General features: G+C 42.1%; 1 protein-coding gene, 1 long non-coding RNA gene and 1 pseudogene across 3 annotated transcripts in view; 1 reads left to right on the top strand and 2 right to left on the bottom strand.

Annotated features, from left to right (window-relative positions):
* nhej1 (nonhomologous end-joining factor 1) overlaps positions 1-201 on the bottom strand; it is a 116,508-nt gene extending 116,307 nt beyond the window's left edge. The window contains exon 1 of the mRNA XM_088606824.1: positions 69-201. The gene's annotated coding sequence lies outside the window, so the exon portion shown is untranslated. The remainder of the gene's footprint in view (positions 1-68) is intronic.
* LOC148648827 (uncharacterized) lies at positions 92-8,730 on the bottom strand (annotated as a pseudogene).
* Positions 8,731-19,959: 11,229 nt separating this feature from the next.
* Positions 19,960-25,195, top strand: LOC148648826 (uncharacterized). Of its 2 annotated transcripts, XR_015926473.1 has the most exons (7): positions 19,960-20,356; positions 20,834-21,027; positions 21,155-21,254; positions 21,902-22,001; positions 22,511-22,629; positions 23,126-23,182; positions 23,392-25,195. It is a non-coding gene; the product is annotated as an uncharacterized LOC148648826 (long non-coding RNA). The 2 variants fall into 2 exon arrangements; XR_015926472.1 differs by having other exon boundaries at positions 19,960-21,027.
* The last annotated feature ends 2,759 nt before the right edge of the window (positions 25,196-27,954 follow it).

Raw genomic sequence — 27,954 nt, 5'->3', positions numbered from 1 at the left:
TAACACGTAGTGTTAAAGCACGTTTAGAAAAACAAACTATATACAGTACTAATAGCTCAGTTACTTACGTAAACTTAATGCTCCGACGAATTTAGAGTTCGTCTAAGAAACAAGAGTGAATGTAACTGAGTTCCGCTTGCCGACAGCAGGTTAATATGGGTTTTGCGTTAGCTGTTATTTCTCTTTAACTCCTTCAGATCCGTAACCGGTCAAATTCTCTTAGTTTTTGGAACAGAACTGGGTTTTCAGGAAACCTTGGAGGTACAGTACGATTCCCTACTGAGATTAAATATAAGGTCTCCGAGTGTAAATTGTGAAAACGCAAATATTATTAAAATCCTTAAAAAGTAAACTAAATATCGATAAGGGTGTACATTTGATTCACTTTTTCACAATTAGTTCGTTTGAGCCTTTGATAGGGATTCAAGATCCAATTGCTAATGCGGATTCGGTTCCATCCTGCCTTGTGCCCGTTGCTTGCCGAGATGGGCGACCCTGTGTTGGACAAAGCGGTTTACAAAAGTGATGGACGATAAATACAGCGATTTCCCTAGTGGAAAATACATATTTGCTCCAAGCTGGTCAAAGCTGGTTTGTTGCTGGTCTAGCTGGTTTTCGAGGTGGTCAAGCTGGTACCCAAGATGGATGCTAGCTGGTCAAGCTGGAAACAGCTGGTCATTTTCTAATCGAGCTGGTGGACAGGCTGGAAGCTGGAGCTGTTCAACTGGGTGTTGTCAAAGCAAGGGATGAATATGCTTCATAGAGGCTTAGAAACTGAAATTGGTGGGAAGTAAATAATGAATAATATATTTGAGTAAATGTAATGTGCTTCATTAGATGCACTAGATGATGATATTATGAATGATTTGTGTAATAATAATAATTGCTTATATAGCACTTTTCTGGACACTCCACTCAAAGCACTTTACAGGTAATGGGGACTCCCCTCCACCATCACCAATGTGCAGCATCCACCTGGATGATGTGACAGCAGCCATAGTGCGCCAGAACGCTCCCCACACATCAGCTCTCAGTGGGGAGGAGAGCAGAGTGATGAAGGCAGTTCATAGATGGGAATTATTAGGAGGCCATGATTGGTAAGGGCCAAAGGGAAATTTGGCCAGGACGCCAGGGTTACACCCCTACTCTTTTCGAGAAACGCCCTGGGATTTTTAATGACCACAGAGAGTCAGGACCTCAATTTTACGTCTCATCCAAAGGACGGACACAGTGACACAATTCATGTAATCAGGTGTGAAGCTCCAAACTATTTTGAAGTATGGGAGGTTAATAAAAAGGGATGGCCCGTTAACCTCATTACATATTACATACAGTGCCTTGCGAAAGTATTCGGCCCCCTTGAACTTTTCAACCTTTTGCCACATTTCAGGCTTCAAACATAAAGATATAAATTTTTTATTTTATGTGAAGAATCACCAACAAGTGGGACACAATTGTGAAGTGGAACGAAATCTATTGGATTTTTGAAACTTTTTTAACTAATAAAAAAATGAAAAGTGGGGCGTGCAAAATTATTCGGCCCCTTTACTTTCAGTGCAGCAAACTCACTCCAGAAGTTCAGCGAGGATCTCTGAATGATCCAATGTTGTCCTAAATGACTGATGGTGATAAATAGAATCCACCTGTGTGTAATCAAGTCTCTGTATAAATGCACCTGCTCTGTGATAGTCTCAAGGTTCTGTTGAAAGCGCAGAGAGCATCATGAAGACCAAGGAACACACCAGGCAGGTCCGTAATACTGTTGTGGAGAAGTTTAAAGCCGGATTTGGATACAAAAAGATTTCCCAAGCTTCAAACATCCCAAGGAGCACTGTGCAAGCGATCATCTTGAAATGGAAGGAGTATCAGACCACTGCAAATCTACCAAGACCTGGCCGTCCCTCTAAACTTTCAGCTCAGACAAGGAGAAGACTGATCAGAGATGCAGCCAAGAGGCCCATGATCACTCTGGATGAACTGCAGAGAACTACAGCTGAGGTGGGAGAGTCTGTCCATAGGACAACAATCAGTCTTACACTGCACAAATCTGGCCTTTATGGAAGAGTGGCAAGAAGAAAGCCATTTCTCAAAGATATCCATAAAAAGTCTCGTCTAAAGTTTGCCACAAGCCACCTGGGAGACACCCCAAACATGTGGAAGAAGGTGCTCTGGTCAGATGAAACCAAAATCGAACTTTTTGGCCACAATGCAAAACGATATGTTTGGCGTAAAAGCAACACAGCTCATCACCCTCAACACACCATCCCCACTGTCAAACATGGTGGTGGCAGCATCATGGTTTGGGCCTGCTTTTCTTCAGCAGGGACAGGGAAGATGGTTAAAATTGAGGGGAAGATGGATGCAGCCAAATACAGGACCATTCTGGATGAAAACCTGTTGGAGTCTGCAAAAGACCTGAAACTGGGACGGAGATTTATCTTCCAACAAGACAATGATCCCAAACATACAGCAAAATCTACAAAGGAATGGTTCACAAATAAACGTATCCAGGTGTTTGAATGGCCAAGTCAAAGTCCAGACCTGAATCCAATCGAGAATCTGTGGAAAGAGCTGAAAACTGCTGTTCACAAACGCTCTCCATCCAACCTCACTGAGCTCGAGCTGTTTTGCAAGGAAGAATGGGCAAGAATTTCAGTCTCTCGATGTGCAAAACTGATAGAGACATACCCCAAGCGACTTGCAGCTGTAATCGCAGCAAAAGGTGGCTCTACAAAGTATTAACGCAAGGGGGCCGAATAATTTTGCACGCCCCACTTTTCATTTTTTTATTAGTTAAAAAAGTTTCAAAAATCCAATAGATTTCGTTCCACTTCACAATTGTGTCCCACTTGTTGGTGATTCTTCACATAAAATAAAAAAATTATATCTTTATGTTTGAAGCCTGAAATGTGGCAAAAGGTTGAAAAGTTCAAGGGGGCCGAATACTTTCGCAAGGCACTGTATGTCTTGATACTCCAGTTCTGACAAAGGACATTTAACTTGCCTCAGAAGCACTTTACCAGGATGGACTGCAACCATAAGTGTGTATTGTGTGGTATTCTGTATGATGAGTCTTGCTACAGAATCCACACAGCAACACAATCCCATGACTTTACTTGTTACACATGTTGTTGTCCTTCTCATCCATTGAACTCCAGCGTCTGCCAACGACTTGGCGTCCTCAACAACCTGGTGAAGAAAACTTCCCACCATGGGATGGCCTTTACCAAACCACACACAGGCAAGTGCCCCGCGTTTGCTTCACTTCCTGGGGGAAAAGTCGTTCATCATTACATGAACTGAAAATGTGGATGAATTAAAAACTGGACTTCCATCACTATTAAATGTATACGAGAAGTTTACATTTTCATTCAGAATCTTTCCTGGCGCTGACATTTGCTTGTGCAGCTCACCATCAAGTACTGTAGGTCACACAGTTGTCTCTGTTTGTTCTTTGTGTTCTGTATGACACAAGATCTGTCCCATCTGGCTTTTCAAGGAGACACTGCTGTTGTGGCGTGAGTGGAACACTTCTGAAAAAAATGGCCTTGGTTTAGATTATTTGTTTTACAAAACTGGTGACAGTGAGGACATTGTTTATCTTTTGTTTCATCCAATCTGCAGTACGTTCCAATGTATGATTTTCAATAGAAAAGGAATTAGGTCAGTGAGGACTTGTTAAATATCTTTGAAAGCAGAAGTGTCACGCCCAGTACACCTAGAGGGTGCTCTGCTTCTCTCCTGTTCCCAGTTCCCTGTGATTATTCATGTCTTTCTAGTGTGTCTTGTTGTGAAGCCTATTTACTTCCTGCTTCTGCTCTGCTCCTCGGTCAGCATTGAGGTTCAGATGTTCTGAGACCCGCCTAGCACCAGGTCACTCCTGCTCATGCCCTGAGGGCATAGGTTTCTATACGGCATTCCCTGAATAGCTGAGCCCGGGCTAACCCCCATCTCGCCCCTACGCCCCTAGGGTCTATTTCGCTCTCCTGCCATTCCACGGTTCGTCCCTCCTGACATCCTTGACAAGATGTTTGGAATATGCAACTACATCCATACCAAACAACACATTTATCAACTGGAGTAGATCAACAATTGCCACGCTAGTGAGACAATGCCTTATTGCATAAGAAACGATCATCAGCAAAGTCTCTGCTTTGGTTACATTCACAAAATCACACAACCTGTCATCCAGATCAGGGGCTGGACCAAACATGTTGAATGGATCATTTTGTGTGTTCATGCTCATATCATATCATGTTCTTCATGATACGACAACCCAGTTAAGGAATCAATTTGAATATCTCTAAAGTATTCCTCTTCATCTTCATCACTTCATGAAGTGGGTAAACATCAGTGGGTAAACTTAATGTAGATCTCACATATTTCTCTTAATTGTGAGAAATGTGTCTAAAATTGAGAAAACCCAAGCAAAAATGTAATCAGACATGATAGTTTACCTGTGAAGCTAGGCTTGGCCATCTTCATCATAAGATAGGTCTTGTCTATCAGTGAAAACCTGAAGTGGTCCAATACATAATCCAGTTCTGAAATACTGATGTAATGACTATTTTTTCTTAACAATTTTTGTTATAGTGTGTTGAAAAGAGATTCTTTCACCTCAGAGCCAGAATCAGTGGCATGGTCCTTGTCCATGTGAGTGATATCAATCTCAGAAGAGGTTCCAGGAGTTTCATTCAATTGGAGATTTAATCTGTGCTGTGTTGAACATGGAGTAGCATCAGAAGAATTTGGCTCCAAGTACATTTTGTATGACCTCTTCATTCTGGCGTGAGGAGTGGAAAGTGGAGACATGAACGTTCAATTTCTGAAAATGAGAAAGGATTTAAAGACCATATTTCAAATTCATCATAAACAGATAGCGTATGGACTTGTGCTAAAAAGAGGAGATCACACTTGAAAGAAGGTGCAGCCTCAGGGAAAGGTTCAGTGAACTGGCTGTAGATGAAAAACAAATCCTGTTACATATAGCTTTAACTACCAGTTTCGTCATTGTTAGTCCAGAGAATAAATACATAAATATATATATATATATTAATACAAGTGTATTTCTCATTTGATAGTGTTTCTACTGAAAACACGTATAGCAGACTTTAGTCACAAACTCCTTGGACATAATAGATATTTACCTGTGGACTTAACTCTCAATTGATTCAAAAAGCATTCAGTTTCCAGGAATCTGTTGAACCTTTTGAACCTTTTTCTCAGTAAAGAGTCTGATTTATTTTTCTACCTACAGTGGGCTTTCCTTGTAGACTCAACTGTTGTCAGCATGTAGGATCCAAGGGTTTGTAAAGGATGAACTCTCTTTATTTTCTATCCATTGCATGAACATTGAATGAGGGAAAATGTTGAGAGTTTTACACCTTTAATAAATCTTGCCTGTTTTCTGTTTTACATTCAGGTTGATTAGTAATATGTTTTAAGAAAGGGACATTCTCAAGAGCGTATCTATGAAATTTCTATTACATTAAAAAAGTATTGATGTGACGTTCATCGGGTTGAGTGATTGTTCTTATTGTATCATTTCACTTATTGTAGGGATGTAATATTACTGGTACACTGTAAATTAGAGTCCAAAAAGCTGTTGATGGGTATTGGTGAAACCAAACCATAACGTATGGTTATACGTAGGAAAGTAATATCAATAATTTTCTTTATAGTTTCTTAATATATTACAAATAAGTTATTTCAAAACCTTGTTAAAGCATTGAATAAACAAAGTCTGTCTTTATTTATTTACAGACACAAAATTCATGTGTCGCACCAGACTGGACACGACTCTCCATCATTCCTTACCTGTGCTGGAATCTTCTACATTTCTGAAACAAAATGGACTCAGGTTTTTAGTGTAGAAAGAAAAGAAACACAGCTATTATTGCATATGGTAAATTTATTTTTGAAGAAATGAAGTTGTGAGTTGTTTAGGTGCTTAGTCAGTGTTCTTGGTCACAGGCTGTTGTCCAGGTCCTCAGTGATTCCCCCCGTTGTGATCTGTGGGGGGGTTTGACTCGGGAGTGCTCTCCCACCAGGCCCAGACTGTCTTCTCACTACCTCAGAGTAGGTCAGGTGGGCTCCGGTCCTCTTGTGTTTAAAGACTTGACAGGTGTTGGGTCCGCTTGTCTGGTTCTGTATGTTTTGAGCTCTACATTTTCCTCCTTGTGTACGTGCAAATGTGGCACTAGAGATCCGTTCAGCTCGTCTGAGTTTCCATGGTGCACTGTCACTGTCTGACTGTCTTTTTGTTTGCTCACTGTCTGTGTGGGTGGAAGGGCGTGCCTGGGGGCAGGGCGTGATCCTTTCAGGGCAGGTGGACCATCTCTCCACTCGTCTGTCCTTCATCTGGCTGTTCCAGAAAACTAAAGTCCGATAGAAGCCAGGGGGGCTCAACTTTGTGTCTGAGCTTTGCAGCCGCCCCCGAGTTGAGAATTGTTGTGGAGGTCCACACCCCTGCCTGGCACTGGATGTGAGCTCTCTCTTGTTTCTGAATGTGACTGTGTTCCTGTTCATTGATATTCCCCCGTGAGCTGATCCATTGGAGTGGCTTTCTGAGGAGGAAGACATGTGCTCTGTGTTGCACCTGTTCCTCATGCCAGGCTGTGGACCTGACTGTAAGATCTGAGGCTGAACCTGTCGGGCCCCAGTGTGGACGCTTGTTGTCTGTCTGAGTGGCTCAGGTGACACTTTCTCCTCCTTGACAGTCTGGGTTGTCTGTCTTTTCCTTTCTCCCTCTGTCTTGGCACGGTAATCGAACTGCATCTCCTTGGAGTTATTTTGCGTTGTCTCTGCTGGGGGAGGTTCATCCCCTTCTGGCTCCATATTTTTCTTTTTCTTTCTGCCCCTGATTCTTCTCCTCCTGCGATGCTTAATGGGCTCAGGGGAAGGAGGAAAGTTCAGCACAACTGTGTTTAAGCCGGACTCCTGTGCTGCATCATGAGGTGTTTTGACAGGGGGGAGATTAGGTGGCATTTCTGCCACGAAGTCTCTCTTCTCTCCGTGCTGCGATTTCTCCTTCAGATTGTTGTCTTGTATAACTAATGATTTCTTTTTTATCTTTAAATTGAAATGTTCTTCATTGTTGTTTTCTATGTCTTTGTCCCCTTTAAAGTCTTCATGTTGCGTATCTGGTGGATTTTGTGCATCTTCAGTCCACAGTTTTTTGTCTACTTGGTGGGTTTGGACCATCCTGTCATCCTCAGTTGTCTCCCCGCTCTGTATTTCTTGTGGGTGAAGGTGCAGGTTGGCAGGAACGGGGCTCTGTGAAGTTCCAGGAGTGCAGACTGTTCCCTGTATCTGTGTTCCAGGCAACATCATGGGCTCAGTTCTGTTGAGAGTCACCTCCTTACATTCTGCTAACACACTCTCCTCACCTTTGTCATTTTTGTCACAGCCGTCATATTTTCCTGTTGACTGGCTCTTTGTTTTTTCTGTCTCCTCCACTCTGCTGGTACCATTTCCATCATGTTGCTTATTTTCTTCCCTTTCTGTTTCAGTGTTATGTATGGCTTCCACTTCTTCCTCCTCTGTCTTCTTTTTCTCCTCTTCCTTTTCAGGCTCGTGTCTGTTTTGTGTTTCTGTATTTCTTAGCCCTTCGTCTCTCAGGGCTGTGGGAGGTGTGCAGGGGGCTCCATTTGTGTGGCCCTCCTGTCCTCTCAGGTGAGCTTGGTCCTCTGTGTCAGGTGTAGAGCTGTGAGGTTCTGCAGTGGTCAGGAATTGCTGCTGCACAGGTGGGGCTTCAGATGGACTTGGTGTCCTTCTTTGAGTGTCTGTTTCACACACAGCTGAATTTGTGTTTACTTCAGAATTTTCTTCCTGAAACCCATCCTTTACTATGTCCTCCACCGTGTTTTGCATTAGAATTAGAATTATCACTGTCTTCTTTTGGCTGATGCCAGTTCGTTCTGACCCACTTCTCCCCACCTCCTTCTCCATTCCTGTCTTGTGTTTCTTCATGTCATCCTCAGTGCTGTCCTTTATTTCAGAGTCCTGTGTCGTGTGCTCCACTGTCAGTCCTCTGCCTTCTGTCTCTGTAGGCAATAGGAAAAATCCCTCAGCTCTCCAGTCATTCCTTTGCTTTCTGCAACAGATGAGGCTTCTCCTTCCAAGACTGTACTCAGCAAGTTGGCTGAGTTTGCCTTCTGCTGGAGACTTTGATTGTATCTTTGGGGGATAAGGTGCAACAATGTGTAGATTGTTCTCTTGTATCGCCAATGATTTCTCTTGTATCTTAAACTTGATGTGTTCTTCGTCTTGTTTTTCTATGTCTTTGTCCTCTTTAATGCCTCGATGTTGAGTGTATAGTGGACTTTCTGCATCTTCCATCCACAGTTTTTTGTCTACTTGGTGGGTTTGGACCATCCTGTCGTCCTCAGTTTTCTCCCCGCTCTGTATTTCTTGTCCTCTCAGGTGAGCTTGGTCCTCTGTGTCAGGTGCAGAGCTGTGAGGTTCTCCAGTGGTCAGGAATTGCTGCTTCACAGGTGGGGCTTCAGATGGACTTGGTGTTGTTCTTTGAGTGTCTTTTCCACACAAAGCTGAGTTTGTGTATTCTGCACACGTTTCTTGTTTAATCCTGTCCTGCATTATGTCCTCTTCTGTGTTTGGCATTGCAATTCTTTTTCCAGAGTCTATTACTTTTTTTTCTTGGTTGATGACAGTGAGTTCTGCCTCACTTCTCTCCACCTCCTTCTCCATTCCTGCCTTGTGTCTCTTCATGTCATCCTCAGAGCTGTCTCTAGGGTGTTCTGTGTTTTGCTCTGGCAGTCCTTGTGTTGTCTTTTCACAGTCCCCTCTCATGTTGTCCACTGTTGTCCCTGTACCATGTGCTTGTGTGGGCAATAGGTAAAAGCACTCAGGTGTCCAGTCATTCATTTGTCTTCTGCTTTCAAGATTGTAGTCTAGCACAGGAATTAGGCTGAACTTGACTTCAGCTTCAGACTTTGAATTGTCCTTGGCTGGACAAGGTCTTACTATGTCCTTTTTGATATCATCCTCATCCCTGGCAGCATTTTCAATTTGTAGCCTATCTTGTTCTTTTTGTGTTTCATTGTTATGCGTAGTTTCCAGCTCTTTCTCTTCTGCCTTCTTTAGTGCTTTGTTTCCCTTGTCCAGATTTTCTTTAGGAGTTTTGTCCTCATCCCTATCCTCAATGTTCATCGTGCGTTCTTCTTTTAATTTACTGTCATTGTCAGCCATGACTTGTTGGTCATTTTCCTGCTGATTGTCTTTTGTGTCCTCAGTTTGATTCCTGGGCTGTCGTTCTCCGAGCAGTCTGTGCAGTGAGAGTTGAGAGGGGGGGGAGTTTTCCTCTAGCCCAGGTTCCTGTAGCGGCCCAGGCCTGTCCTTTAGTTCTGTCAGAGATTCTGGAGGCACAGTGAGGTTTGGCATCTCTTGTTCCTGTTCCTTAGTTGGTGAAAGTTCTTGGTCATTGTTTTTGTCTTTCTCCTGTTGCTGGATCTTATCTGTGTTATCCGTTCCACCACAGGTGGGCTTAATTTCTGAGGCTCGGCAGTGACTCAGCCAAGCTGGGCTGTTGGCAGCAGAGTCTCTTTTGTCCCCCTGTGTTGTTTCAGGAGTCCTCTTGACCCAGGCTCCTCCTGCCCTCCTGTTTCTGTTCTGTCTCAGGCTTTTGGTGGCTTTCGCCCTTCCTCTCCTTTCTTCTCTTTCTCTCCTCCTCCTCTCAGGCTTGCTCCTCTGTCTGATGTCATGTAGGAGGTCAGCCTCCTTGTTTGTTTTTCTCTGACAGTCCCATGTTGTACATTGACAAGGGGAACACTGGAAACAGCTCAGTGTGTTTCCCATTGCAGCTCCATGTTCAGACTGAGAAGCAGATGAATACAACTGTCATCTTCAAGACTCTTTGAGTGACATCATCGGCGCCATGGTAACACGGTCTTCTAACAGGGTCTTTTATGATGTCACATGCTTAGAAATCTTGATCCAACAGTTAATGGAGAGATTGTAATGATTTTTTCGAACTTTCCCTTATGCCTTATTTGTGTTTTTCCACCTTTTCCTTCATGTAAACACATTTCTGTACATTTTAGAACATGTGTATGTTTCTGTAGTGGTGGTATTATATTCTGTCCAGTAGTTCGGCATTGTGGAGATGGAGATATTATTTGGCAATAAATCTGACAGTGCTGTAATTCTGACTGTATATAGGAAGCCTTTGATCTGAAAGTTTTTTGTAAATTGCATAATATATTTTCATAAGTATGCCATCGGTGACTTTTTGTAATTTATATTCAGTACTTTCAATCTTAGTATTTGTGGTCCTGCTCTCGCCCAGTTCTCCTCTTCCCTCACTTCATACAGACACCAGGTCTCCTGGAAAGACGTCTCCTTACTCTCTCTCCACTGGAGTCCCTTAGGCCTCTGTCCTGGGCTCCCTACTGTTTTCTCTCTGCTCTTCGCTAATGTCAGTGTGCCACACACTTCCAGAATGCATTTATATTTCAAAAAGTGTTCTGTTTCCAGGAATCTGTTGAACCTTTTTGTCAGTAGAGTCTGATTTATTTTTCTCCCTACAGGGGGCGCAAACTCTTCTGCTTTTCACCCAGCACGAGAGCATCAGTCTTCAGGCAGTGTTTGTTCTTGGACGGGTAAGCCAGCGACTTCATCGTGATCTATGATGTCTAAGTCCATTCGAATTATTATATTGAGTTGTTTTAGTTTGTTTGCAAGTTTATTCTTTCATTGCAGACTCAACTGTTGTCAGCATGTAGGATCCAAGGGATTGTAAAGGATGAACTCCCTTTATTTTCTATCCATTTCATGAACATTGAATGAGGGAAAATGCTCAAACCTTGTGTGTTTCCCTTTTTAAATTCAGGTTGATTAGTAATATGTTTTAAGGAAGGAACATTCTCTAGAGCGCATCTATGAAATTTCTATCACATTAAAAAAGTATGGATGTGACGTTCATCAGGTTCAGTGATTGTTCTTACTCTATCATTTCACTTATTGTGGGGCTGTCATATTACTAATTTGCTGTTAATTGGAGTCCAAAAACCTCTTGAGGGGTATTGGTGAAACCAAACCATAACGTATGGTTATAAGTAGGAAGGTAATGTCAATAATTTCCTTTATAATTAGCTAAGCATATTATAAATAACTTAATGGAGAAATGTGTTTGTCCTAGAAGAGTGCAATTCCATTAGGAAAAATCCAGCCATTCAAAATGAGCATGGTATGCTGTTTTAAAATGTGGTGGTCATGGCGCAATATACCACATCATACCGCATGTTTGTCTTTGTGCGAAAACCCGTACATCACCATAGGAAGCAGAACAGCGCAGCCTGAGACGTCTGAAACATTGTGTTGTCTTTCTCCTCTTTTCAGCATGGAATAAACCTATTACTTGTTCCTTTGCAGCCTACGCATGCTGTCCACAGCTACCCACCTGTATTAAACCTGTAGTTGTAAAATTACATATAAATATTCAATATTGAGCGGATTAAAATGTGAACAGTAGATTAAATGATTAAATCTTTTCACTACCGACCAATGCATCACTAGTGCCCGTCAGTCATTTTGGCCAGCCAGTCATGTACTGCGGTATGGCATGGTGGCTCGTATGTAGTTGAGAGAGGTACGGGTTTGTACTGCGAACTTTGAATGGCTGCATCTGTAATATGTATGTTTCTAAAGAAATTAATAACAATATAATTATGTTCATATAGCGCAAATTATCACAGTAGTACACTTTCTTTGTAAACATCTGCATCAGTTTGACTCATTCACCCGCGATTACTTGGAAACTTTTTCCTGCCGTTCTCAGCCACAGCTTAAGTTGTTAAGCGGCGTGTTGGTTTAATGGGTTGGGTGTGTATCTTGCATGCTGGAGGTTGGGGGTTTGAACCCAGCTCTCAGCATGAGTTTTCTTTTAACAAATAAACATTTCTTTGAAAAACTAAAATACTAAATATTTTTTAAAAAATGTTGTTATTTGTATATATCACAAAACTTCAAAAGTTACATGAGTTAAGTGTAGGGCTGGGTGATATGGCCAAAAACATTAACACGATAAAAATGTTCATATCAGTCGATATAGATAATTATCACAATAAATGTCAAATCATGATTTCTTCAAGTTTAAAGGCAGATTTTTTCTCCTGAGTGAAAGTTGAAGAAAACCAGACAATTAATTGGTAAATTAAACAACTTTATTTTAAGAACACAACAAACACTTGCCAAACAGCAGAAACATTAAACAAATCTGAGGTAGAGAGTATTCAAGTCTTTTTTATGTCAAAAGATGCATGAGTAAAATTTACAAAATAAATATCTTAATAGAAAAATTAAATACTGCAGTGTGATAAAACACACATAGAAGATGGCTCAGACAGACTGCAAAGTTTAAAGTGCTCTGTTTTATGTCTGATCGTAAAAAGCCAAAATATCTCCAAATTTCCGAAGTTGAATGACCTTTTCTGTCGACGATGTCATCGTCTTTCGAGCTGGTCGTTGGCAGCACTACATTTGCTTCAGTGTCGCTCATTTCTCCACTCTAACTACAGTCCTGTCAGCCACCACCGTGTGGGTAAACAACACGCACCCGCATGCGCACAGTATTTTGTGCGCTTGGAAGATAGCACTGCACTGGAAGATAGCAAGCTGGGCAGACTGATTTGGGTGAGGACGACCGTTAATAACTGGCATGTTCCTAATTATTAATGTACATAGGATTTCACTGTGTAGACATAAATTAGCTGGAAAAATTATAAATTACATCCACTTAGTCATGCTTATTGTGTGAAAGCCTACGCTAATGTTAATTAAAAAAACAGTAGCTTATGGCTCTGAGATGGTAGAGTAGGAGTGCGGTCTCTGAATATCTGTATATACTGTACATCTGTAATACAGGGCATTGCAAGTATGTTATGTTTTACAAAGCTTTAGCAATTCATTTTTACTAAATTACTATAAGAGCCATTAAAACAGTACATTTAATATTATGCTAAGAATCGTTTCAATGATTGCACCTAGAAACTTTTAATACAAGTGTATGATTACTAGTTACAAATCCTCTTTTCACATTATTTGAAATAGCACCTCTTAATATTGTAGTTTCTTCTGTTTTGTAGCGTAGTGATCTGTGTGGCTTAATTTGCTGAAATTAAATTTTGCTGGAACAGTGAATTGCAAGAGCGCATTTATGCTTGTTAAGGATCAAACAGAAGAAGCAGTCGTTGTGCATGGATTCTAAGTATAGAATGTACAATTTATTAATACATCACCAAAACATACATACAGTAGCAAACCAACATGAATAGTCATTCACAGATTACAAATAATAACATCAGGATTAAACATACAGAGTATGTTATTTTCGATATCCTAATTTATCCTTATGCAAATCACATCTAATGAATCACATTCATTTACTGTGTGAACTAACTTGATCAAATGCTCTGAAATGTTTAAAATATCAGGGCTGGGTCCATTGCATCTGTCCAGTCTCCTTCAGCTGGCTGTTGATGTCCAGTGTGAAGAGAGCAAATGGTTCTGAAGTTGACTCCTGACTGAAAATAGTGTTGCACTGAACTTCAGATTACAGTCTGAGTACAACGCCTGGTTTGGCCACAACTAAGACACAGGCTGAGGGCTCCGTTCTTCTCCACTATAGCACTGATATGTTCCTATGTTTGATACTGAGAGCGGAGATGGGAAAAGAAAGCAAGCTCTATAGTAATGTTTAATCCTGGAAACCACAATTCGTGACTATGACTTTATCAGGTAGAGTCTTGAGCATCCTCATTGCCTGTTCATCCTTTGGGTGATTGATTGTGACCTCTGGCCTAGGGTTTTAGTCAAGATGTCCCTTGGTGTGTACAAGACAGAAGACTCACATTGGGCAATTCATCATTAGGGATAATGAGAATGGACCCAGTTAATAATGACTCAGTCCGCATTAGAGATCAGTATATACCATTTATCAAAGAGACCCTTTTCAACTGCATTACTAGCATTTTACACAGAGGCCCAGTCTGCTTTGGTTATTATGTGGTCAAGGCTTTGGAAGCTTTAATAACTAATTCATAATGTAATAATATAGAAAACTATTATAAAGAGGCTACACTATATACATTTTTCAGACTTAAAATACTTGGCCATCACAACCGTTTATTGATACAATATACAATCTTTATTCACCATGTTCACATTATTTAACGTTATTTGTTCCAATGTTTTTGATTTGCATTTCTACACAAAGTGGAGAGTGAGCTGCAGTGGGTAAGAGGAGGGTTATTCTGACTCAGGTGTGTTCATGGTCTTTTCAGACTCGACCCCAGAAAGCCTGTGAGGGGAGCAAAACACCACACAGGAAGAAAGACAGATGGGCTGTAAGGTCAGGTAAGGTGGACACAGTGTCCACAGCTGGGACCCCAGACAGCACTGAGGACCCTGGGGCCCAGGAGAAGGGACAGCTGGACACACAACCTTACAGCCAGGGAGAGGAGGTCTCCTGTGTGGTCCAGACTGAGCTCCCCCAACACAGGTACTGAGCAGCTCACAGATAACAGCTCCATGATCTCAGTGGGAATGGAGTCAAACCCCTCTACTTACTGAAGCCAATTGTCCAGATTTATTCAAGTGTCAATTAATCACTGTTGCAAGATCATGTTGTCAGTCCTAACTGTATCACCAACCATTGTCATAATCTAGAAGGTTTATTTTTGTTGTTATGTTACAGCCAAGTCAAGATTCCCTCGGGAGGGGGATCAGAATACCTCCTGGGTATCCCTGCCTGTCGTAAGAGGCGACTAAAAGGGTTGTGTCAGGAAGGGCATCCGACGTAAAACCATCTTGCCAAAACCATGGTTGCAAAGAACACAAAGCACATACCGGATCGGCCGGGGCCCGGGTTAACAACGTCCGCCATTAGTGCTGTGTCCCAACAGGGTACTAATGGAAATTATGCTACTGTGGGGAAAACTGTAGAGTGGGGGCTACAGAAAAGAAACAAGGTGAAGGGGCCTGGAAGGAATGTTAAGTCAATGAGAGTGGGGAGTTGGAATGTTGGCACCATGACAGGGAGAGGGAGAGAATTGGTTGAAACTATGGCAAGGAGAAAAGTGGAGATCTTGTGTGTGCAAGAAACCAAGTGGAAAGGAAACAGCTCAAGACACCTAGGAGAGGGATACAAGATTCTATATGCTGGAAAGAGTACCAAAATGAATGGAGTGGGTGTGATAGTGTGCAAAGACCTAGCAGACAAGATAGTGAGGGTGGTTAGACACTCAGACAGGATTATCAATGTACAGGTGGCTTTTGAGAGTGGGTTATGGAATATCATCTCTGTATATGCACCACAGGTAGGAAGACCACAGGAGGAAAAGGATAGCTTTTTGGAAGATCTCGAAGAAGTGGTTAGCAGAATCCCAGGAAATGAAATGGTGGTAATTGGAGGAGACTTCAATGCACATTTAGGAGAGAAATGCCCAGATTATCCAGATGAACATGGTCAGAGAGGGCTAGGAGAGAGAAATGAAGAAGGAGGAAGGCTACTAGAAACACTCCAAGCTCTTGAATTGTTTGCAGTGAACACAGGGTTCACGAAGAATTATGAGCAAAAGGTGACATACAGGAGTGGAGGCCATGATACCCAAATAGATTACATATTAGTGAGAAGAATTGATAGAGCGAAAGTCCAAGATGCTAAAGTCCTGCCCTATGAGGCTGTTACCAGACAACACAGGCTACTGGTGATGGACATCACAATATTGAAGGAGCGAAGAATAAGGCAGAGGAAACACCCAGCACGAACAAAAGTGTGGAAACTGAGAGAAAACAAAGTAGATTTCAACAGGCTGGTGAAAGAAATGAAAAACAACACAGAGGAAACAGAGGAGCCTTCAGTTGAAGAAGAGTGGACTGAGATGAGCCACATCCTAGAAGAGGCTGCTACCAGGGTTTGTGGAAAGACAAGAGGAGGCAGACCGAGGGAAAATGAAGAGTGGTGGTGGGATATGGAAGTTCAGGAAACACTGAAGGAAAAGAAAAAAGCATACAAGGCACTGAAAGATGGCACTGGAGAATTACAAGAATATAAGAGACTAAAGAAGGTAGCAAAAAGAAGTGTAGCAAGAGCAAAGGAAAGAGCCTGGAAAGAATGGTATGAGAAACTTGAAACAAAGGAAGGAGAGGACCAAATCTACAAGATTGCTAAACATAGAGCGAGACAGAAAAAAGATATTATCCGGGTGGCGGTACTCAAGGATGGAGAAGGCAGAGTCTTGATTAAACAAGAACAGATCAAGCAAAGATGGCTGGAGTACTTCAAAAATCTGTTAAATGTAGAAAATGAGAGGGAGAACCTAGTGGAGGCAGACGTAGTGTGTGGACCAATCCAAGAAATTTCAGTAAAGGAAGTGACAGAAGCTATCAAAGAGATGAAAGTGGGCAAAGCAACTGGACCATCAGGAATAGCAGCAGAACACTTTAAGAACCTCGATGAAGAGGGGATTCAGTGGCTGACGAGATTGCTAAACAATATTGCAAAGGAAGAGAGAATTCCAGAAGAATGGACAAAAAGCAGTATGGTTACCATCTACAAGGAGAAAGGAGACCCAATGGAGTGTAAAAACTATAGAGGAATAAAACTTCTGGAACATGGATTGAAAATCCTGGAAAAAATTCTGGACAAGAGACTCAGGAAGATAATCAGGATCCACAACTCACAATTTGGATTCTCAGCGGGGAAAAGCACAACAGATGCCATTTTTGTGATGAGACAGTTACAGGAGAAGACACTAGAGAAAGGGAAAAAGCTGTATGTGGCCTTTCTGGACTTGGAGAAGGCATATGACCGTGTGCCCAGAGAGGTGGTGTATTGGTGCTTGAGGAAGAAAGGAGTACCAGAAAGCATGGTGAAGTTAGTTCAAGCAACCTATAGAGATACAACTACAAAGATGATAACACAACAGGGAGAGACAAAAGAGTTTGAAATCACAGTTGGAGTACACCAAGGATCAGCACTAAGTCCTTTCCTTTTCATAAACATTATTGACACACTGACAGAGGAGGTAAGAACAGAAGTGCCTTGGGAACTCATCTTTGCTGATGATGTGGCACTGATGGCAGACTCAGAAGTAGAACTACAGGAGAAAGTGTTCAAATGGCAGAGGAGTCTGGAAAAGGGTGGACTGAAAATGAATGCAGAAAAATCTGAAATAATGGTAATGGAGAGAAGAGGAGATACTATGACCAATGTTGAGGAGACAAATGGAGGAAAACTGAAACAAGTTGATGACTTTAAATACCTTGGATCAAAACTGGTAAAGGGAGGAGAAACACTGGAGGCAGTAAAACAAAGAGTGAAAGCTGGATGGAACAAGTGGAGAGAAATAACTGGAATAATCTGTGACAGGAAAATTCCCAGAAAGTTAAAGTGCAAAATGTACAAGACTGTGATTAGACCTGTATTACTATATGGAGCTGAATGCTTGGCAGTTGGAAAGAGGGAAGAGAACTTGATGAGAAGAACTGAAATGAGGATGTTGAGATGGATTCTGCAGATTTCAATGAAGGATAAGATCAGAAATGAAGAAATCCGTAGACGATGTAGGGTGGTGGATGTGGTTGAGAAGATGCGAGAAGCGAGGTTACGGTGGTATGGACATATCATGAGGAGGGACGTTGAGGAAGTAACAAAGAGGGTAATGGAATTTGAGGTGGAAGGTAACAGAGGAAGAGGCAGGCCTAGAAAGAGATGGATAGATTGTGTGAGAAAAGATATGGAGGTATGTGAAGTGAGTGAGGAAGATGTGCTCGACAGAGACAAATGGAGAAGAGCAACCAAAGCAGCTGACCCCAGGACAGTCTGGGACTAAGGCTGTGAAAAAGAAGAAGAAGAAGAAGAAGAAGATGTTACAGCCAAGTCAAACTGTAATGTGAACGTTTGGCTGACTGCTACTGTATATTTCTTGCTGTCCTTGCAAAGAAATGTGGTTTTATTATCAATGACGCTCATCATCTTACCTGAAGTGCTTTATTCTAGACTTCCCATCTCCTGTTAGTAATGATGGGAAGAGCATCATTCCCAGATCATCTTCCCCTGCCCTTTACTGACCCCAGTGTCTCCACTCTGTTCTCAAACAGCCCCAGCAGCGCCCAGCAGTCTGCTCCTGACAGAGGAGGAGCTGCTGATGGGCGTCAGGTCCAGGAGAAGACCAGCCCCAGGACCTCTTCTCCTGGCCTGCCTGACACAGAGCTTTCTGGGTCAGACACTCTCGCAGCTCACAACAGGCATGTCTTCTACTGTTATACTCCTCTGTATAAGAACAATCATAGGTATAAATAAATGCTGTATAATAAATGCAAAGACCTTAAAGTCTTAAGTTATAGCTCCTGGAGGAATTCAGTAAATTTTAAAATAATCTCCATTTCCAGCTAAACCATGTTTTACGCACTTGAGGTTTTAAAATATTTGATATGTTGAGAAAGGTAATTAATGCCCTGCTCCTCATGCAGTATCAGTGTGTGAGACTGATAGTCACAGCCTGAGCTCTAACTGCTGTGTTTCCTGTGTTGTGTCAGTAGCAGGAGTGCTGACAGGGCGCCCCCAGGTGGTGAGCAGCAGCACACTGAGAAGAAGAGCAGCTCAGCTCTAGGTCTGTATGTCCTGTCCTTCTGTCTGCACTGTGCAGCCCAGCAGAATGTATGAAGAATGTCTTTCATGGCAAATAAATCATCAAGCACCTTTCTAATGTAATTTTGCTACACCAGAAATAAATTCTTCTTCTATGATTCTTTAAAGAGCAATCCCCCATAGAGATGTGTGCAAGTTTGAAACAGTAGCTTGCTTTCCCTAAACATACAACTGAAACTGAATCTTCTCTAACTTTGAATCGTATACTTCACTGGCAAACGAACGCCAATACAATCACATATTTCCACGTTAAGGAAAGCGACTTCTGTTTTTAGAGGACAGGTTTAAAGAACACAGATAGAATGTGGTAGTCAGTTAAGAATCTAATGCCAATACCAAGATTACAGTTTTAGTCTTCAAGTTCCACAATTTCTGTTTTGCTTTCTTTTTTTAAGGAGAGGGCAGAGACCAGCAGCCCTCTTACTTACTGGACAGGTACAAAACATTCGTTTCAACCAAAAGAGCTGACTGAGCTCTTGGTGCAGCACCCATGAGAAAGTCAGAAGGTCTCAGTTATTCCTTTCCAGTCATTGTAAGAAATAATATTTCATGATGTCAGTTTACACTGTGAACACACGCTGTTCCTTTCCAGCTCCAGTGTCGTGTGCTGCTCTCCCCACTCTGAAAGGACAGCGCCTCCTCTCAGCGTCAGAGCGCCCTTCAGAGAGACCACCCAGCTCCTGGGGTAGTGAACCGCCCGTTCAGACAGTTCTAGGAGCGGATTCACACACTCATCACAAGAAGCCATGACCAGCGTTGCTTCTCTCCTGAGTGCCTTGATTTTTATAAGTGAGCTTACTTCCACCAGCAAGCAATGGCCGATAAAAGTAATAACATCTCTGTTGCTTTACTTTTTACACTTTTGCAGAACTGCAAAGAGGGACATTTAGTGAAGAATATATTCAGAAATCTAGCTTGATTGACTGACATCTTCTTCCTGATCTAGCTAGGATCACATTTTTTAATATCCACTATTCAAAACCGACAATATTTCAAACTGTTAGAACCATACTTTAATAATATGAGGAACACATGACAGGAAGTGCCCAGAGTGCTTTGCAGTGTCTGCTGCAGCAGGGAGTGAAGGAACAGGGCAGCTCCAGGTCCCCTTAGTGCAGCTCAGACTCCAGCCTGTCCCAGGGCTTCCTCAGTTGACCCTGTCCTTCTGTCCACAGGTTCCCCAACCTGGGAAACAGCTGCTACATGAACGCTGCCCTGCAGTGTCTCTCTGGCCTACCGTCCTTCTCCAACTACATCCTGAAGGAGGGACAGCTGGGACACGATGCTCAGGTACTGGAGCCCAGGGCAGGAGGAAGCAACTTAAAGAGACCGAGTCGGACTGGAGAACAAAATCAACTTGCGTGGTCACACAAGTCCTCCTGACTGTGAAAATTATAACTTCCAGTGGAAAACAAAGATGTAAATTGAACCTGTTGTTTAGATCATGTGTCTTAGTTTTCCTCCTGTTCGCCAATACTGAGATCTGCTCCTCTAGTCCACTGACTCGCCTCTGTTCTGCTGTGTTGAGCAGTGTCCAGACAGCTCTGTTCTCTTCCTTGCAGGTCGTTTGCTCACCTGCTTGCAGGGAGGAACCAGAGCAGCCTGAGTCAGAAGGAGGAGCAGCTGAGATGCATTAAAACATTCATCTCAGCTGCTTATGAGGAGTTCAGTGGAAACAGGCAACAAGTGAGAGCTGCGAAACTAAGACATTTATCACTCTGTCACATATATTAGACATTGAAACACACCTGAAGAATCCACAGAATGTATTCCACTACTAAAACCTCAAAAAATATCCACAGAATTAAACTGATCTAAATGCTTCCTGATTCTAGTTTCAGGCAAGGCTTTGAAGAAAACACAGTGCTCTACTGGGCAGTGCTGTTGTGCAGCTGGTGGCTCCAGTATGATCTGGATTCAGCTCACTTCCAACAGATATGCTGGCCAGATTAACCAGTCTCTGTAATTTGCCCATGCGGGTAATTTGTCTCCCAAACCTCTTTTATACTGTTAGGCTTCACCAGAATTGGATCCTGTAGTGGAGGGCTGGCACACACAGTTGATGAACACACGACAGGAAAGACCTCTGTCTGCTCAGGTAGGCTGTAGGTCTCCTTCACAGCAGAGCTGGCGTCTCCCTAACACACAGCTCTCTCACTGCAGGATGCTCATGAGTTCCTGAGCCACTGCCTGTCTCGGCTGAAGGAGGAGGGACAGGGGCTGAATCTGTCCTGGGCCCGACGGCTGCTCAGTGCCCAGGGCGCCCAGCCAGAGGGGGTTGAAAAGCCTCCATTTTACACCTGTCCTGTGGTGGCAAATTTTGAGTTTCAGCTCCAGCATAAACACACCTGCATGAGGTCAGTTTCTCAGGAAAAGAGCTACAAGTCAGTCTTAGTAATTAAGAGTTGATTTTGGCCTTGAAAGGAAATTGGAAGTGTTTGGAGTAATGGGTGGTCACACGTCTGCCTCTCTGTTCTCTGAAAGCTGTGGAACTCAAGCCACCAGGACAGAGGTGTTTCACCACCTGTCTCTGGACCTCCTCCCACTGGGCTCCATCCAGGACTGCCTGGACCTCTACTTCAAGGTCAGTCTCGATGCTCGATGGGACGAACACGGGGCTTTTTATCATGTGCTTCATGAGACAGGCATCATGGTTTAGGGGCAGGAGAACATGGGTTTTGTATTGGAGAGAGATGAAATAAGATTGATTCAGCACAAGTGAAGTTCACTGTATCTTCATAGAATATGTGCGTGGAAACTGATAAAGCCTCAGGCTCTTATGTTGCATTTTTATCCTACATCCTGATTTGTACCAAGATTTAAAATTGTTTTCTTCTCAAGACTATTTCTTAAATATAAACTCAGTAACTGTTTATATGGCTTACACACAATACATAGTAAGTTTTTCATTAAAATGTTAGCATTCTTAATTTCATTAGGCTTCATTCCCAGCTTGTAACACTATCTTGTGACTCAGTTTCAACATATAGTAGTATGTAGTATGGAACAGAAGCTAGGTTTCTTCAGTCAACCAGAGATAATCTCACTTATTTTGCCCAGGATGTGGAGAGCAGTAGTGTCAGAGATGTTTAGAACAACTAGTCTCTGTCACACCATACATCAGCACACCGCCCAGGGGTGCCATCACAAGAGTGTCTAATACAATTAGAGTGAATTGTGCTTCTTCACTGATATTCCCACTGTCCCTCTTCCCCTTCCTCTGCTGAGCAGAGTGCTGATCCTGCATTCCCAGCGGCTTGACCACTCAAGCCCACTGCAGCGGTGGTGTCCAGCTTCCCCGTGCTCGAGACTGGACAGCTGAGCCCACAGTGTGAGTCCCTCTTCGGCCCAGAAACAGTCACAGTGTCACACTGTCTGCAGCAAAGAGCAGCTGTGTCAGTGGAGTGTAAAATCCAGCTCTGACATATTATGAGACACTAAAAGGTGTAGCAGAATAACACAATTCTTGCACAGTTTCTTCCACTGCATGCTCTCACTACAACAGTCTGGACTGTAATCTTTTAGTTTTTATCATAGTGGATGCTGTTTAAAATATTGTATTTGTGCTTCAGGCACAAGGTACTGCTCTATATTGAAGCTTGTATCCTGCATTTAGTTCTCATTATTGGGTTATGGAACTTGTTTTAATTATAGTAAATTTATAACCCAGTTCATAAACTCCAGACTGAGTACATGAAGACTAGCCAGTTATTACCACTGGCAAGTGACAGAGAGCAGGTAGTCAAGGAGAGCTTTGTGTGCTGTAACTCTGGGGAGAAAGCACCTGTCCTGTCAGTCTGCTTGAGAGCAGAGCTCACACTCTCAATGCTGTCCCTACAGGTTGTTAGAGGGGCTCAGTGAAGAAGAGCTCCTGGCTGCAGCCCTGTAGATGAGCTTGCAGGAGAGCCTGCAGTCAGGACCTTCCACAGCCCCTCAGGACAAGTAGAAAGAATCACCAGGTAACCCCCCATTTACCTCTGGCCCACATCTCCTTAACAGTCTTGACACCTTCACACATATCCGAAAACAGCCACAGCAATAGATGAGCAGAATCTCATTCCTGTCAGATCACATTCTTCCTAATCCTCAAGTCCTTTTCTTAGTCCTAAACTGATCATCAGATCATTTGTTCCTTTCCCTGATGAGCGGCCGTTCAGTGATCTGCTTCCTAACACAAACTTATGATCAGTTCACTCCACTTGGAATTAAACATTCTTGAATTACCTGCCATTAGTTCAGATCTACAGTACCTTGGTCTTTCTAAGAGGAATCAGCATTATCCTCAGAAAATCCAATTTATTTATATTAAGGACAACAGTGTGTCCTCTCAAGACATCCAGACTCATGAAATTATAACAGTTTAAATTAGTCATCCCCACAATATAATGTGTTTTCTAAAGAAAATGAAGTTCTGCTGACTAGAAACACCTAATGTCTTTCTTTGCCTCTCTGTAGGTCAGTGATGTTTTTAACATCACGGAGCAGATGTGGCTCCAGTGTAATGACCAGAGGGTGAGGAGGACATATATTTTTAAATCTTTACTAATGTTACAAACACAACAGAACTACCACTCTAGCTAAATACAGTACATAATGCTATTCTGATGTAGAGAAATCTACTGACACTGCCTGTAGAGTCAATGAAAAGTCCCTTGGTGGTTTGTCACTGTGATGTGTAATAATGTCTCATCTCTCAGCCTCATCTCTCTGTGTCTCTGCAGGTCATTACATTAGTGACGTTTTTAACATCGTGGAGCAGACGTGGCTCCAATGTAATAACCAGAGGGTGACGAGGACAGACGAGCTGTCTGTGCTGAAGCTGAGCTCCTCCTATTTAAATGCACTGTGTCTCGTCAGCAGGTGTGTGAGGTGAAGAGGAGGGAGATCCACACCTGGGATTGAGACTGGGACTAATAAAAGTGCCTGTTTCTTTTTTAACCCAAATTTGTGCTGTTAATTATTTTATCCAACCTGTAACATTAACATATGCAAATGTCAGAATTCACTTTTTTATTACTAATAATAAAAGTGTCCTTCAGTATAACTTTTACTGGAATGAACATTATTCCCATTGATTAGATCACATCATCACATCTATAACTTCTGAAAAGACCCCTTAAGAGTGTTTTCATTAATATACCCTTACATTGAACTATATGAAATTACACATTTAACCCACTGTATCCCTTGTTCCTCAATATCCCTGCTCCCCCTGAGAACCAGCAGGGAGATCCACACACCTGGGACTGGGACTTATAAAAGCACACAGAAGTGCCCGTTTCCTTTGGAACCCATCCTTTGTGCTGTCAGTTTTATATCTAGCCTCTATGATTAACACATGCAAATAAAAGATTTCACAATGTCTGCTTCAATATATCTTTTTCTGCAGCGTGTGAGGTAGCCAGGATGGCAGCTGTGCGACCCACACAGCAGGGCTCAGAGACAGACTGCTGAGGAAGAATGCAAGAAGAGCAGATACGGGTTCCTCCTTTACATGCACAGATATAGACTGATACAGTTTGAAACTGTTCAATTCCCTACAGAAAAGAATGAATACATATTCTTAGACAGTAATCAAGGATTCATCTGTATTTCGGAGCAGTGTTGGCTCCACTTTGATAACCAAAGGATGAAAAGGATATATGAGGTGTCTATGGTGAGGACAAGAGAAACAAGTGCATAAATTCTCTTTGGTATTGACTAGATTAAACAGATACCTTGTAATACAAGATGATTATAAAAGATTTCTTCAGTTTTGTATTGCATTATTACAGTATAAATGCATTTTATATAAATATTGTAACTGGAATGGACATTGAATAGATCTGTAAAATTAAGCAATTCCCAATGCTCTCACAGGATTAGGTATAAACTGTTAAGAGTATTGTAGAAGATGAGAAGTGTAAGGGATAAGTGTTTACACATGAGAATGGTGACAGTCTTTGCTGCCGTAAGTCACAAACTCCAGCTCAGGCCCTAGCAGATAAGGTTCATATGTCCATATCATGGTTGACTAGTCCATCTTCACTCCAGAGACGATGACCCTGACCCTGCTTCAGAGTTACTGACAACCAGATTCCAGAGGCCATATGACAGACCTCAATCCAATTCACACTTTTTAAAGACAATTTAAAAAGCCTATCTTTTCAGCAGCAAAGATCAGTCTACAATAATCACATTTTTTGACAATGGAAATTTAACTTTTCTGTTGAAGGCATTCATGCTTGTTTTGATGTTCCTTTTTGTTATGATGTTACAAAATATGCATATTCTACAAGATTTGTACTCCAGACAGCCAAGGTCCCATAGACAGTGGTAGTGTTTTTGTATACTGTGTCTGATTTAGCTATATAAATTGGAAACAGACATTGGCTGCTTAACTGGTGGTCAACCTTGGTATTCAGCAAACTGATTTTCTACCGGATAATACTGCTACTAACCAATCATAAAAATGTATGTTTTATATGGAAATCTTGCTCATCCCCAAAACTAAAAGCCTGTTGCTGTTCCTGAGATGGTAAATGAGCTGCCAGCTGTGTCTGTCCTCCTTTTTCTACTGCAATAAAGAAATCTTCAGCTTAACCGAAGTTGTCCAATTTCACATAAAAGGTTTTTCAAGGTAATAAATGCATTCAGACAGAAAACTACCTAATAAACACAGAACAAAACAGCTACGAAGCCAAAAATCATGATGAACTCATGGATATCAGAGTTAGATCCATGGTTTTTTATATTGGCAAACTTTACAAGCTTATCGTGCCAAGGATAAAAAAGCAGGAGGGAAAAACATGACATGTACTGCAGAAATAGGAATGAGAGTATTAAAAGATGTGCACTATTTGGACTGTAGATTCCTGTACATTATGTTACCGAGTTAAATTCATGGATGATGATAAAATAGAAAGATTAGCAAAACACCAAAAGCTAAAAGTAAACCTTGCAGATAACACTCAATATAGACAAGTTAAGAGCTTTACTGGCAGGAAAAAAAAAACAAACTACACGCTAAATGTAGTTTTCAACCTGTGGTGCGCGCCCCCCGAGCACCTGTCAAAGAGGGCACGAGATTAGGAGGTGGATGCTGCACATTGGTGGTGGTGGAGGGGAGTCCCCATTACCTGTAAAGCGCTTTGAGTGGAGTGTCCAGAAAAGCGCTATATAAGTGTAAGCAATTATTATTATTATTATTATTATTATTATTATTATTATTATTATTGTTATTATTTAGGCGCAAACACGCAAGTTAAAGGAAAAAGAATCAAAACAACTGCAGCGAACATGTTGTTTCAGTCGTTAATAGCAATTAATTATTCATCCACTAGATGGGGGTGTTACAAGCTGGCTCGTGTCCCTGGCTAAGCAGGCTACCTGCCGTCTATTCTCGTTGGCGAAGGCTACAGCAGCATTGAGACTTTGCATTATACCACGATTACAAACTTACAAATGGACCGTTTGGTTACTGCTAAAGTTAACAACAGCCGTGAACGTGAAATTGTTAAAGCAAATTAATGTAAGGCGCTAAAATGTATGTATACATAATGTCAATTATATTGTGTGAGTGGGTGTTCGTATTGTTTTCTCTCAATGGGTTTTGGGTTGGGGGCGCAAATTCAAACTTGGACAAATGGGGGGAACGCATGTCAAAAAGACTGAAAACCCCTGGTCTAGTGTATTATAGATAGGGAACTAAAGAAGTAAGTTAGGTCATGAAACAAGAGGTAGAGTTTTGCCCATGATTTGGGCTGAGTTTTGGGATTCCTCACACTATAACTTAGTACTACTTTTGACCCTTACAGCTCCTAACATGCTGGCTTTTGGACTCTGTGTCCTGACCTAAAGGTCCCATATTTTAAGCAAGGTCCTTTATGTGGCCCACTGATCAAACTCTGTTTTCCCCCAACCTGTTCTCGTGAAGGAAGATTCTTCCCTATTCCCTAAGCCAGACGTTTTATTCCACAGTTACTACAAAAACATCTTTTCAGAAGTTTTATATTTAAGCAGTACTCCGAAGTCTTCCAATTAAAACAGCTTTGGTGCTGCAGCTATACTTTCAACTCTTAGAAAATAGAAACCAGCTGTATAAGGTTGAGTCACCTACTCAAACAGAAATGCTTCCAGCAGCAATTATGGAGCTAGGGTTTAGAGAATAATGGCACCCTCTTGTGGCTTCAGGTGGAATCACCAGCCACCTTGCCACAGGGCTGCATTTGTGAACCACCTATTGGGAGATCTCAGGCTAGCAGACCTGTGAACTCCATATCTGGCAATAACATCTGTTGCAGTAATTGCAAACTTGGCTCACCAGCTTGGTGCAATTCTTCTGCCCATTCTTCTTGTCAGATTTTCATGTGCTTTCAAGTTTTTTGGGGACTGATTGTTAAAAGCAGTTTTCAAGTCTTTTTACAGACTGACATTCATTCTTATCCTTAAGGTACTCCAGTAGAGCTCTGGATCATTATATGGCTGGAAGGTGCTTTTATGTCCCATTTTGACATCTAAAGTATGTTTTCCTGTATGATTTATCAATACTTTGCTGGTGTTTCCAACCAGAAGCCACCAATTTTGGCTCCTTTTGCAGAACCACCTCAGGCTGTGCTACAAACCCCATGCAGTTGAGATGTATGGAACTGCAGAAAAACAAGCCCCCTTTGCGGAGTGACTGGGATATTGAACCAAGGACATTTCCTCACATGTCAGCTTCTGAACTCTGTTCTCTATTCGCCTCAGGGTGTCATGCCTACTGTTTCTTCTTTGCTTGGCTGTTCAGGTTGGAGGGACAGCTTGATCTAAGCAGTGCCAGGGTGCCTTTCACTTTTTAACCGTCACCTTCATCACGCTAAAAGAGACATTAAGGGTCTTTGAATTGTCTTGAAACTATTTTCCAAATCTGTGAGCCTAAGTAGGGAAACCTAAAACAAGTTATATTTAAGTTATGCCAAAACAAACATTTTGGAATTGAACATGCAGACATACATACCCACATAGAGGTCCCCACTGTATTATCCCCTGGGTGCTGTGTCGTCTCCTGGTGCTTTCTCAAGGGTGCCTGTGCATTGTACAGTACCTGCAGCGCCTGTAGCTGCACCATGCCCCAGCCCTCGCAAAGTCCAAGAGCTTGGAAAAAACAAGATCAATTAGCAACCAGCAATTATCAATGAGCAAACAGCAGCTTCTCCGACATATTTATTTCTGTAGCCCCAGAACCCGAAACCATTGCAGTTCCTTACTACGACTCTGCAGAATGTCAGTGAAGAGGTACTGGCTGTGTTGGACAACAAAAATCC

The sequence above is a fragment of the Lepisosteus platostomus genome, chromosome 14, assembly GCF_059453375.1.
Source record: "Lepisosteus platostomus isolate fLepPlt1 chromosome 14, fLepPlt1.hap1, whole genome shotgun sequence".
Classification (NCBI taxonomy): Eukaryota; Metazoa; Chordata; class Actinopteri; order Semionotiformes; family Lepisosteidae; genus Lepisosteus; species Lepisosteus platostomus.
Note: the sequence above shows the minus strand (reverse complement) of the source record. Positions and strands in the feature narration are given on the sequence as shown.